Source organism: Solenopsis invicta, chromosome 16 (assembly GCF_016802725.1).
Source record: "Solenopsis invicta isolate M01_SB chromosome 16, UNIL_Sinv_3.0, whole genome shotgun sequence".
Classification (NCBI taxonomy): Eukaryota; Metazoa; Arthropoda; class Insecta; order Hymenoptera; family Formicidae; genus Solenopsis; species Solenopsis invicta.
In genome coordinates this window covers 14,395,711-14,409,028 of record NC_052679.1, presented here as the reverse complement: position 1 = coordinate 14,409,028, position 13,318 = coordinate 14,395,711, and the positions used below count along the sequence as shown (strand labels likewise).

At 29.7% G+C, this 13,318-nt stretch overlaps 1 long non-coding RNA gene across 2 annotated transcripts; it reads right to left on the bottom strand.

The window, feature by feature from the left end:
• Positions 1–9,943: 9,943 nt before the first annotated feature.
• Positions 9,944–12,890, bottom strand: LOC105197364. Of its 2 annotated transcripts, none has more exons than XR_850810.3 (3): positions 11,037–12,890; positions 10,864–10,964; positions 9,944–10,427 (listed from the first exon to the last, which is right to left on the bottom strand). It is a non-coding gene; the product is annotated as an uncharacterized LOC105197364 (long non-coding RNA). The 2 variants fall into 2 exon arrangements; XR_005576573.1 differs by having other exon boundaries at positions 12,529–12,890.
• Positions 12,891–13,318: the final 428 nt, after the last annotated feature.

The following is a 13,318-nucleotide window of genomic DNA, read 5'->3' as shown; positions in this document are numbered from 1 at the left end:
GTTCTCAGCTCTCGTTATAGTTGCGCGTTCAGAAACGCATATAAGAAAAAGTGTCGCAACTATAATGAACACGTGTACAGTCGTGTTCATTATAGGCTGTGTTCCGTTTTTACTGGCAGTACTGAAAATTTATAGTTCACGTCACATATACTATACATTTTCAGTACTGGCAGTTAATATCGGAACACAGCCATAGTTGCGACACTTTTGTTTCAATGCGTTTCTGAACGCGCAACTATAACAAGAGCTGAAAATGTGATTGGTTCTTACTTGTGGATCTAACCAATTACGTTTGCCGTTCTATGAGCAAGGTTACATTCTAAAAACTATCAAAGAAAAAGTGTCGCAACTATAATGCAGGTGACTGTACAAGTCACCTGCATTATAGTTGCGACACTTTTTTTTGATAGTTTTTGGAATGTTACCTAGCTCATAGACCGGCAAACGTAATTGGTTTGATCCACAAGTAAGAACCAATCACGTTCTCAGCTCTCGTTATAGTTGCGCGTTCAGAAATGCATCTAAGAAAAAGTGTCGCAACTATAATGAATACGAATGTACATACAGTCGTGAGCTAAAAAGTTGCAACACATTTTTTTCAATGATTTTTGGAATGTAAACTTGCTCATTGATCGGCGTACGTAATTGGTTAGATCCACAGGTAAGAACCAATTATGTTCGCTGTTCAATGAGCAACTCTACATTCCAAAAACCATTGAAAAAAATGTTAAAACCTTTTAGCTTACGACTGTACACCCAACGTGTTTGATTCTGTCCATGGGAAAATTTTCTAAACTGAGAAGTCACTACTTTCTACATACTCGCAGTTTATGATTAAAGTAAAGGTCCTTGCACATGAAATGCATAACGTAACATAAGTACAACATAAGACCGATGAGCCAATGAGCGTCCAGCATAAAATTGCCGTATTGATTTACATAACATTTTTATTGGTCCATCGGTCTTATGTTGTGCTTATGTTATGTTATGCATTTCATGTGCAAGGCCCTTAACCGGCAGCAACCAATCAACGAAGTTTGCTGCTTGACGCTTAAGGGCCTCACACATGAAATGCATAACAGAGCATAAACGTAGCATAAAGGGCCTGGCACATGAAATGCATAACAGAGCATAAGTGTAGCGTAAGGCTTCTGGACCAATGAAAATCTTATATAAATCAATATGGCAACTTTATGCTAAATGCTTATTGGTCTATCGGTTTTATGTTGTGCTTATATTATGTTATGCCTTTCATGTGCGAGGCCCTTAAGGCTTCTGGACCAATGGAAATCTTATGTAAATCAATATGGCGACTTTATGCCGGATGCTCATTGGTCCATCGGTCTTATGCTGTGCTTATGTTATGTCATGCATTTCATGTGCAAGGCCCTTTATTGCCTGCAGTTTGCCTTAGGTTTTAATGAAGGCAAATGCATAGTCATAGTTTCGGCATAGGTAGTAGGAAATTGTGTGGCACTTTACTCAAAGATGTGGTACAGTGTGGTATCATCGAGCGCGTGTTCTGTAATACTTTGTAAGTAAGAATTATACACTTATTTTTCTAACTGTGATAAATCATGTAGTGAAAATATGACTGCGTGTATATTTTAATCTTAATATTATAACACGCACATTAATAACTTTATAAACAATGATAGTAATACATAAAAACGTTTAGTGTAAAAATGTTAATTTGTGATATAAAAATATAAAATGATTCAAATAATAAGTTAAATAAGAGAAAGAAAGATCGTACTTAAATTATCGGATTAGTATCTGCAATCTTGATTATTCCAAGCTTATTTTACAATAATTTAAGTTCTAAAGGAATTGTCTATGTATTGTTTCTTAATATTGAATGTTGTTTTTACTGTATTGAGAATTAAAACAAAGATTATTTCTCATAATTTTTGAGGCAAGTAATCCAATGCTGCTAGTTAAAATTACATGTGATGGAAACACAGAAAATGACGCTAAAACAAGAAAATGCGTAGCATTTCATAGTTATTTGCAGGATAAGACTTTACTCAATTTGTATCGATGATACATAGTATCGTACAATATATTTTATAATATGAAAAATGCAGAATATTTTATAAAAGTGTTATATTTAATAACGAAAGTATATGTAACGGCAAATTCGTGCGCTTGCACGAACATGTACGAGTCGTCTTCCCCCACCCATTGGTCAGCGTTCGAGTACAGTATATACCGTGGTGGGAGTAAAGCTGAATGCACAATGAAAAGCCCAGGCAAAGGAACAGGAAATAACAACCATGGACTTAGGAATAGAGGGACGGAGCATAAAGTCCTACTTCAGGTAAGAGGGGATGTTCTCTCAGGCATGCAGAGGGAACGTTCTCCGCCATACTGGTTTCAAAACTTACACATAGATATGCCCAGACAACAATATGCTTGCACAATGATAGCATGGTGCACACACGCGTGCGGATTATCCGTATGTGGTGATGTTATTGGATCCGACAGATGCGTCCTGAATTGACGGCGATATCGCTCGCGTGAGACCGCACGCGTGCGAGAGAAATGCGCCCCTCATGTGTGTGAGCAATATGAGCCTTACATAACGTATATAAATTTGTTTTATAAATGTATAATTTAAAAAATCTAGTGGAAAAAATATACAAAATATAACAGGATTATAATATTTGTCTAATATTTTAAATATTATTTGTACACATATTTATACGCATTCAGTAATTGATTATACATTATATATATATATACACACACACACACACACACACACACACACACACACACACACACACACACACACATATATATATATATATATATAGAGGGTGATTATTAATGATTGTTACAGCGTTTTACCCTAAGAGGCTAACATATCGACAGAACACTGTAATATACTCAACGCTCGTAGATGACAGCTGCGCCGAGCAGTGCCGAGTGATACGTACAGGGTGTTGCGTTCACATACATGTCGGTCTAACTGGTTGCCTATTCGTACAGGCGCGCATGGTGGTACACAACTGCGTACGCTTCGGCATGTCGGTAAGATATTGCCGACGTGACAAAGCATACGCAGTTGTGTATCATCATGCGCGCCTGTATGAATAGGCAACCAGTTAGACCGACATGTATGTGAACGCAACACCCTGTACAGTGCGTTGCATTGATGCCTGGGGTACCGATTTTAAGGACCACGTTTCTTTCTTAGTTATTTTTACATTCATGTCCAAATGCTGCCGTCAACGATCACCGCAGCATTCAGTCATGAACATAAAAATAATCAAGAAAGAAACGTGGTCCCTAAAATCGGTATCCCAGGCATCAATGCAACGCACTGTACGTATAGGCCCCTACTAAAAAATTTTTCTCAGATTACTTTTATATAATTTTTCAAAATGTCTGTATAATTTTATAGTTTTTTCAAACTTTTTCATAAGAATTGGAATACTTTTTATAAATACTTAAAATGTCTATATCCTTTTTCAAAATTTTTAAATGTGTTAACTATGAAGTATCCTAAGATTTCTATTATTTTTTGTTGTATAATTTCAGATAAAATATTATAAAATTTAAAATAATTAAAAATATTTTATAAAAATTACAGGATAAGAAATCTCAAAACATTTCAAAATTTACACGTATAAAAAGTTTAAACAAAAGATGTATACTTTCCAAGTAATTCTGATTATTTCCAAAAAATGTTCCAATTCGTACAAAGATTACAAGAAAAACTTTTATTAGAGATGTTTTCGAGAAAAATATGAAAAATTCTCATAATTATGGAATCGCTCTGAAAAGTTATGGTATTTTTTGTTTTTTGTTGGAAAAAGATTTAAGAAAATCTGATTATCATCATTTTTATACATTATTTTTATATTATGTAGATATAAAATGTATTTAGTATTTTAATTTACATTATTACGTACAACGTTTATTTATTAATCAGATTAATAAATAAAAGTAATAATTTAATTGTAAGTAATAAATGCAAAATATAACGGAGTATGCACAGCTTTTCCTTGAGAAACTTTTATTATAATTTTCTATAAATGTTTTCATAATGTGTCATGGCAATAATTTATAAGTAATTGTGTAAACTTGTGTAAAAATTTTTTTAAATTTTCTCATATTTTTCACTAAAACATAAAATATAAAGTTTCATAATATCACGATAAGATCAGAAAATCAACAGAAACAATCCCATAAGAAAATATAAAAAAATGTTAAGATTGTCTAATATTTTGACACACTTTTCCAAAAAAGACATAACAAAAGAATTAAATCACATAATTTCTCAAAATATTTGCATGTAAAGTTATATGAAATTCTTCAAATTTTCTAACATTTTCTTAAATCTTTTTCTAACAAGAAATAAAAAAATACCATAACTTTTTAGAGCAATTCCATAATTATGAGAATTTTTCATATTTTTCTCTAAAACATCCCTAATAAAAGTTTTTCTCGTAATCTTTGTATGAATTGAAACATTTTTCGAAAATAATCAGAATTACTTGGAAAGTGTACATTTTCTCTTTGAACTTTTCATACGTGTGATTTTTATAAAGTACTTTTAACTATTTTAAATTTTATAATATTTTATCTGAAATTATACAACAAAAAATAATAGAAATCTTGAGATACTTCATACTTAACACATTTAAAAATTTTGAGAAAGGATATAGACATTCTAAGTATTTATAAAAAGTATTCCAATTTTTATGAAAAAGTCTAAAAAAACTATGAAATTATACAGACATTTTAAAAAATTATATAAAAGTAATCTGAGAAAAATTTTTTAGCAGGGGTTTATACGTACGTATCAGTCGGCACTGCTCGACGCAGCTGTCATCTAACGAGGGCTGAGTATATTACAGTGTTCTGTCAGTATGTTATCCTCTTAGGGAAAAACGCTGTAGCAGTCATTAATAATCACCCTGTACATAGGGGAAAGTAGGGTTATTGTACGCACTGGGTAATTGTACGCTTCGTGGTTTGGCATCTTCCCGATGAATACAGATTATATCACGACGATATTTGTAGGCTGAAGGTATTTTTTTAATATATAACCACACATCATATCATTTAAAAATGTAGTTAATTGAAAAAAGAAGAAAAAGTAAAATCATGATTTTTGTTGCGATTTCGGCGTTCAGAAAATAAGGCAATAAGTCCGTATTTTTACTTTATTCATTTAATCTTGTTTTACCTAACAAAAGTACGTTTTTTCCTGCGTTCTTTGAGCTATTGTTTATTAAATTTACTTAAATAGTCATCAAGTAAGTGTTTTTTTATCAAATCAAGTCCGCCGTCGACAATTTTACGCATCCATCTTGAAGAGTGTGAGACCATGTGAGATCAACTACAGTGCCACTAGTAAAGTGTAGTGCAGTGTAGTGTAGTTAAAAGAATGGGCTATAACCTCATTTTTCCTCCGCGTCCATTTATCCAACCGCACGTACACTTACCCAAGGCCCGAGAAATTTTTTCGTTTATCCATTTGCCTCTTTTTACTGAATATAGCATTATCAAATGAAAAATTGTTCAATATGACAATACATAATGATAAAAAAATGTTTAAAGTTTCTATTTCTGTACTCGTATCGATTTCAACTTTAAAAATCACTTCACTGCGATAAATTTCCCTTAGGTGCGTGCAATTTACTTACTTTCCCCTACACACAAGGTGATTATTAATGTTACAGTGTTTTACCCTTAGAGTATTCATACCGACAAAACTTATAATATATTAAGCGCTTGTTATGACAGCTTTGGCTGGCACGCGCGCACGCGTTGCGAGCAGTGCCAAGTGATACGCATCGGCTTCTGCTGAAAAATTTTTCTCAAATTACTTTTATATAATTTTTCAGAATATCTGAGTAATTTTATATTAAAAAAAAATTTTTTTTATAAGAATTGGATTACTTTTCATAAATACTTTGAATGTCTACACTTTTTCTTTAAATTTTTAAATGTGTTAACTATAAAGTTTTCTAATATTTTTATTATTTTTTGTTTTATAATTTCAGATAAAATGTTATAAAATGTAAAATAGTTAAAAGTATTTTATAAAAATTGTAGGATAAAAAGAAAAGTTGTACACTTTCCAAGTAATTCTAATTATTTTCGAAAAATGTTTTAATTTTTATAAAGATTACATGAAAAACTTTTATCGAGGATGTTTTTGGGAAAAATATGAAAAATTCTCATAATTATGGAATCGTTCTGAGAAGTTATGGTATTTTTCATTTTTTGTTGAAAGAAGATTTAAGAAAGTATTAAAAAATCTGAAGAATTTTAAATAACTTTTTAGAACAATTCTATAATTATGAGAATTTTTCATATTTTTCTCAAAAACCCTGATAAAAATTTTTCTCTTTATACAAGTTAAAACATTTTTTTGAAATAATTAGAATTACTTAGAAAGTGTATATCTTTTCTTTGAACTTTTCATACGTGTGAATTCTGAAATGTTCTGAGATTTCTCATCCTACAATTTTTATAAGATACTTTTAATTATTTTACATTTTATAACATTTTATCTGAAATTATAGAACAAAAAATAATAAAAATCTTAGAATACTTCATAATTAAATTTATTTAAAAATTGAGAAAAGATACAGAGACATTCAAAGTATTTATGAAAAGTAATCTAATTTTTATAAAAAAATTTAAAAAAACTATAAAATTATACCGATATTCTGAAAAATTATATAAAAGTAATCTGAGAAGAATTTTTCAGCAGGGACCTATACATATCACATCGGCACAGCTTGGGACGCGTTTGTGCGTGCCGAAGCAGCTGCCATCTAACGAACGCTTAATATATTACCGACAAGTTCTGTCGGTATGAATGTTCTCAGGTGTAAAACGCTGTAACAGTCATTAATAATTACCCTGTATATATATATATATATATATATATATATATATATATATATATATATATACAGGGTAATTATTAATGATTGTTCCCATGTTTTACCATAGGAGCACGCATTTGTTGGATATTTTTAAATTTTTATGCTCCCAGGAGTTTAAACGCTTTCAAATTAATAAAAAAAAATTCTCTAAAAATTTGAGCTTTTAATATCAACTCTAAGATAGTCCGCATGACCACCTAAGTTTCTTATGAAAATAACATGTAAAAAACTTATTTTATTTTTTGAAATTTTATATGTCCTTTACAAATGATCCTAAAATTATGAGAAGTAGATATTTTTGTAAAGAATTTAACGCTCTACAGAAAAGGTCTTATGATTTTATGGTAAGTCTACTGGTTCAAAAGTTAATCGAGGTCAAAGTTCAATTAAAATAAAATCATCAATGTTTTCAAGTATATTAACAAACTAAACAGTTGTATCGTAAAATATATTACATTGTAATATATTGTAATATATTACATTGTAATATAATGTTGGATACAATTGTAATATTTTTTTCACTAGAATATTGTAGCATTGAATAAAACGAAACAATAAACATTTATACATGTTTTATTATAATAAATCAAGTTTACATACAGCCAAGAATTATCATGGAATCTCAGAGTCAAAGATGATTGTTGGATGTTAAAAGCAATATTGCTAATTTCATTAGCATGTCAGGTATTTGAAATAATTAAGATTTAATATGCATAAAATATATGGCTTTTATTACGATATTAAAAATTTTTTTTGTAAACAAAGGTCAACATTATTTTAAAACTCTGATCAAAAATCATGAATATATTGTTTATTCTTTATAAAATGCATTTTCTTTATTTTACTTTTTAGTCATCTCAGGTAACAAGCTGATGTAATTTATTATTATTTTGACGTCACAATAACGTCTTTGACAACATTTTATTGCCGTCAAATAACGTCAGTTTATTACGGGATATTGGGATATTAAAAAAAAGTAGAGTTTTATTAACAAAAGATAGCAAAATTTTAAAACATTAAAATAAAAAAATGCATTTTATCATAAACAATACATCCATGACTTATAATTAAAATTTTGAAAGTTATCTTTTTTTTACAAAAAAAATTTTTAATGTGTCATTTTTTGCACATTAAATCTCGATTATTTTAGAAATCGAACAATTGACTTGAGGTGTTTTCAGTATCCAAAATTTTATAAAAACACTTTGTCTGATTTAATATAATTTAAAAAATATTTGTTTTAAATTTGTGTTATCTAATTGTAAAGTGGATCAGAGTGAAGTAGCATCATTATTTGATAAAAATGCTTAAAATAATTAAAATATATAAATGTAATTATTTATATATTATTACATTACGAAATTTATTCATTGTTTCTCTTGAAATTGATGTCTTATATAAACACTATAAAATACCCGTACAGCACAAAAGCTTGCAACAACATTGCTGCAATGTTGCAATGTTGCACGTTGCAATGCAATGTTGTAGAAACATTGCAAAGATATTTTTTTTGCAATATTATTTCAGCAATATTGCAGCATTATTTAAAAAATAGTATGAAAAATATAATGACCTATTCTATTGTATTATAAATGCATGGTCATTTAATAAGAATTATTTCTATAATTTTTAACCTTTAAGAATTCTTAAATGAAATACGTTATATTATTATACATAGAAAAGAAGAGGGTATTATGGCTACTGTCGACAATATGGCTACCCCTATTATTTTCGTTATTAGGTGACGTATTTTAACAATTTCTTATGAAGTTATTTGTTTAGTAGCCCATCGTTTTTTAATAATGCTAATATGTCAATACATAATGACTGATAATTGTTATAAGGTATTTTTACTTTTGAGCACTTCTAAACTTTTTCAAGGTACACTTTTAATCTTTAATTACATACACTTTCTCATTATTCTTAAACTTGAGTGTATTATAACACGAAGGTACATACACTTGAGTGTTTTTTTGTTACTTAAATTTTTATTTGGCCGTATACATTTCGAGTTATACAAAGTTAAAACAATAACATGGAATTTTGTTAATATGGTTTTTTAAGCGAAATTTTTATATCGAAATATTTCTTAGATAAATCGATTGTCATTCTAAAGAGCGGTTTATAGAAACATTAAAGACATCACTTTATACTTGTTGTTTAATGTTAAACAGGGATAAAATAATATTTTTAATGAAATTTTTAATGGTATGTCTAAAGCTTCTGAACGTAGGAAAATTCTAAATCAGGAAATTCTATACAATGGAAAATTAAAAATATATAATTTTGTAACAAGATACTGTGTTTCTCTTAAATTAAACTGATTTTTTAAAATTATTTTTATGGATAGCCAAATTACTACCACTTTTTTTCTTGCACCGATTATGCAGTTCATTACATTTTTATAAATCACGTCTTAAATAATAAATATTTCATTACTTTGAGTCTAGAATCTGTCAAACAACACTCTAACAAATGTAATCTTTCAAGTTTCAATAGAAAATATTAATTATGAACAAATTCAATAAGGGTGCCATATTACCTTCTTCTCCTCTACAAATTGACATATTAGTTTTAATATATTAGTAATACTAAAACTTTCCATAATAGATAGATGCGTTTTTTTAGAACAATTTTAATTACTTTGAGTGTTAAGAATATTATATCAAGTTGTATATAATCCATGAGTAAGGTCTTGCGTACAATGGAGGAATAAAAATGATTATTAAATATTAGAAATAAAAAAATTAAAATTACAGATTAACGAGGAAAGATCAGGAAAAAGTAGAAAAAAGTTGATTTTTATAAATCTTTTTGCGGTATAAGACTTTCAATTCATAAATGTAGAATTATAAGAAATATGTGAAAAAAGTTATGGTAAAATTTGTTATTTTTCTGCTGCTTTACATAAAGATCGATTTGAAACATATAAATCAGAGTACTCTGAATTAAAAAAATATATACCAAAAAATCTATACGTTAAGCATATGACAAATATATAAGATAAATTTTTTAAAGTATTACTTGTATGATATAAAACCTTTTATTTGCATATATAAACTAACAATCGGATATATTGACTTTTACTAATTATTAGGCATTATTATTGATATTTATATGCGTACAAAGAGAATAATTACGATTCAATCGTTTAGAAATTGTTATATATCCGTAAAATCGACCTACAGCATAGATGTTACAAATTAAGACTCACTGGATTTCCTTGACATTCTAGAAACCAGTGCTGCGTCACGTAATCATAATTAATGTCAACGGTTCCATTCCTTTTTGAAACGACAAGACACGATAGAAAACATGTTTCGCAAAGTTTCTCATGGAAGACTTTCAGTAAATGTGTATTAATCAGTAAAACAACTTTGTTTTACTGATTAATAAACATTTTATTATTATTAATTATACTCCTGATCCTGTCATCTAATCGACAGAGCCATTTTTGCATGGCAGCTTCTAATTTCGCATGGGTTGAAGCTGGTGACCGTTTCATCACTGAATCTGAAATATATATAAATAAAATTATAAAGCTATGTTCCGAAATTAACTGTAATCAATACTAAAAACGTTGTTTACTCTGTCTCGGAACTCTAATATTAAAAAGAGATGAAATAATGTTGTCAGTTGCTGGAAAGTTAATTTTGAAATAGAAAATTTTGTTATAGGAAAGTAGGAATAATGGAATAAATGTTACTGATTATTAGTTTAGACAAGGATGTGGATTTAAAACCTACACCACTCTTTTGGTCTGTCCATGATATTTGGGTTTTGTTGACGTTTCAACAAATTAGAAAATTTTTTGAGTATTTTCAGAGATTTTAATTATCTTAATAAACGTATAACAGAGCCTAGAAAACTTGCCTCTGACTTTATTATTTTAAGTATGAACACGTCTTTAATTAAAAGTTAAATTAATTATATTACAAAAAGTACACACCATTTACAGTTGATCGACTCGACACCGCCACGTGCTCTGGTTTCTCAATACACACGTATTTTACTCTGTTTTGTCTCTCTCTCTCTTTCTTGTTCACAGTACTGAAAATAAAAGCAATTGAATTAACACTGCAATATTGTACTTTCACAAGAGACGACTTAGTATAGATTAACTTTAATATACTGTTACGTCCGGCCTTAGGAGTGTGATTTTTATCTTACGATAAGCTGGATTTAGGGAAAGGGGTGGGAGGACGCAACACTGAGCTCGTGCACGCGTATTATGGGGCGTGACACGAAAAGAACGCACTGACGTTCTGGTCATGTGTCAATGGTTGATCAGGATCCAATGACAGATGGTCAGCCCGCCACTCGCGTTTTACGGTCCTGTTTCGGGGCAACGTATTTAAACGCTCTCCCCAGGACCGGACCACGTGCTGAAATCTTTCAAGAGCTAGAGATGGTGGTAGGGTCTATGGTCGAGAAAATCAATTGAAATTAGAAAGAAAAAAAAAATTTTGTTTAATGAAGAAAGACATTTTATACAATTAAAATTTATAAAAAGTTTATTTTGAATATTGTCGGGGTGTTTATAAACAAGCTTTTAATTAACGTATTATTTCTAACATTATCTTTAACTAACTCTACGTTTAACTACTGACAAATTTAAGTTTTTGTTGTGTTAATCGTAAACGTATGTGTGTATAGCGGGGTGTACATTGATGTGATGATTATGTGATGGCGTTTGTTCTGGAGCGGAGAACCCTGGTGATTATGCCAGTGCAGATGTATATGTGAGTTACAGTTTCTCTATCTCCATCGTAAGTGGGGGGAACATGAAATGGAATCTGGTGACAGGAACTACCCAGATAACAAACCGTTTGTTTTCTGTTCCTGAACTCTCTAAATAAGTGTACACTTAAAATGAAATAGATAGATGTTTCAAAGTTAGCGAAAGCAAGAAGGAACGTTCCAGTGCAGTCTAGTGCAGGAATAGAAAACAAGCTTAAAATGCCTGCATAGTGAGTGCACGGTGCGCGCACGTGTGCGTAATAATCGTCACAGTGTGCCTGCACAGCACCATGCAGATATGTCCGCATTTGAGGCTCATGTCGCCCGCACGTGTGAATGCCGCACGCATGCGGGCGACATGAATCTGATATGAGTGCACTAATTGAGATTCATATCGTCTACACACGTGAGTGCCACACGCGTACGAGCGATATGAATTTTATTTTATTGTTAAATTATAAAATAATAAATAAAAATATTAAAATTATACATAGGGTTATCTTAAAAAACGTACACTAATTATATATATATTTTTTTATTATTGTTATTACGGTATATAACAAACATTATTATTATTATTATTAACGTGATATAACAAACTTCATCGCCATTACAAGTATACGTTTCTTCCGAATATCTGACTGGCGAATCGAATATCTTCGTAGTCAAACGTTAGGTTAGGTTAGATATCCTAACCTAAATAGTCGTCAACTTTAACGCTTGATATCTCGATTCGCGGGTAAGTCTGACACTTTTTTCTGCCAGATTTGTTCATTTCGTGCGAAAACGCGTCAAATGAACCTAAAAATCGGAGGTGGTGGGAGTAATCTTAACATTTACCCGAACATACAATAATAAACATGTATCTACATACCTCCAAATGATTTAATTATCCCTCTAATCACTTTATTCTTTTTCTTAATTGGTACGGACTCGTTCAACCTTCCACTCTGCAATATAGTTAACTTAACGAATTATAATAGGATTGCATGAGCAAAATCCTAAGCACAATCAGTGTATGTATGTACTGTACACGCAGCCAACCGGCGAATGGAACTTTTTTTTCACAGTCACTGCGGTGCGTTCAGAATAAACGTGTGCGCAAGTTTAAACTTAAAAACTGGATTGTAATATTGCCTTACAATAAAATGGGATAAAATTTAAAAGTTAAAAAAGGAAGCACAATTTTGTAAATTACATAATACGTAATATTTTTAAATTCATAATTAAAATTGAAAATACTTAAAATATATAAATAAATAGATAAATAATTTAATATATTAAATAAAAAGTTATATGTATTATGTGTATATAATATAAAACTATATTATATATAAATTGTGTCTGTTATATATAAATTTCATATTGAAAATTATTTAAAAATTATAGTAAAAAAGAAACTGTATTTGTTCTATAATTTCTGATTAATTAGCAATAAAAATTACAAAAAAATCATATATAAAATGTTTCCTATGATACTAAAATATATATTTTTTATATATTGTTATATTAATAAGAACATTATATAAAATTGTAAAATGCATGACGATTTAATATTTTGGTCATTTTTTGTTATTACTTCGTCACGTTGTGCAGGCAAAGTGATTGCATTGGTGCATGCACGTGTGAGTATCACACGTGAGGGTGATATAAATTCTCACCAT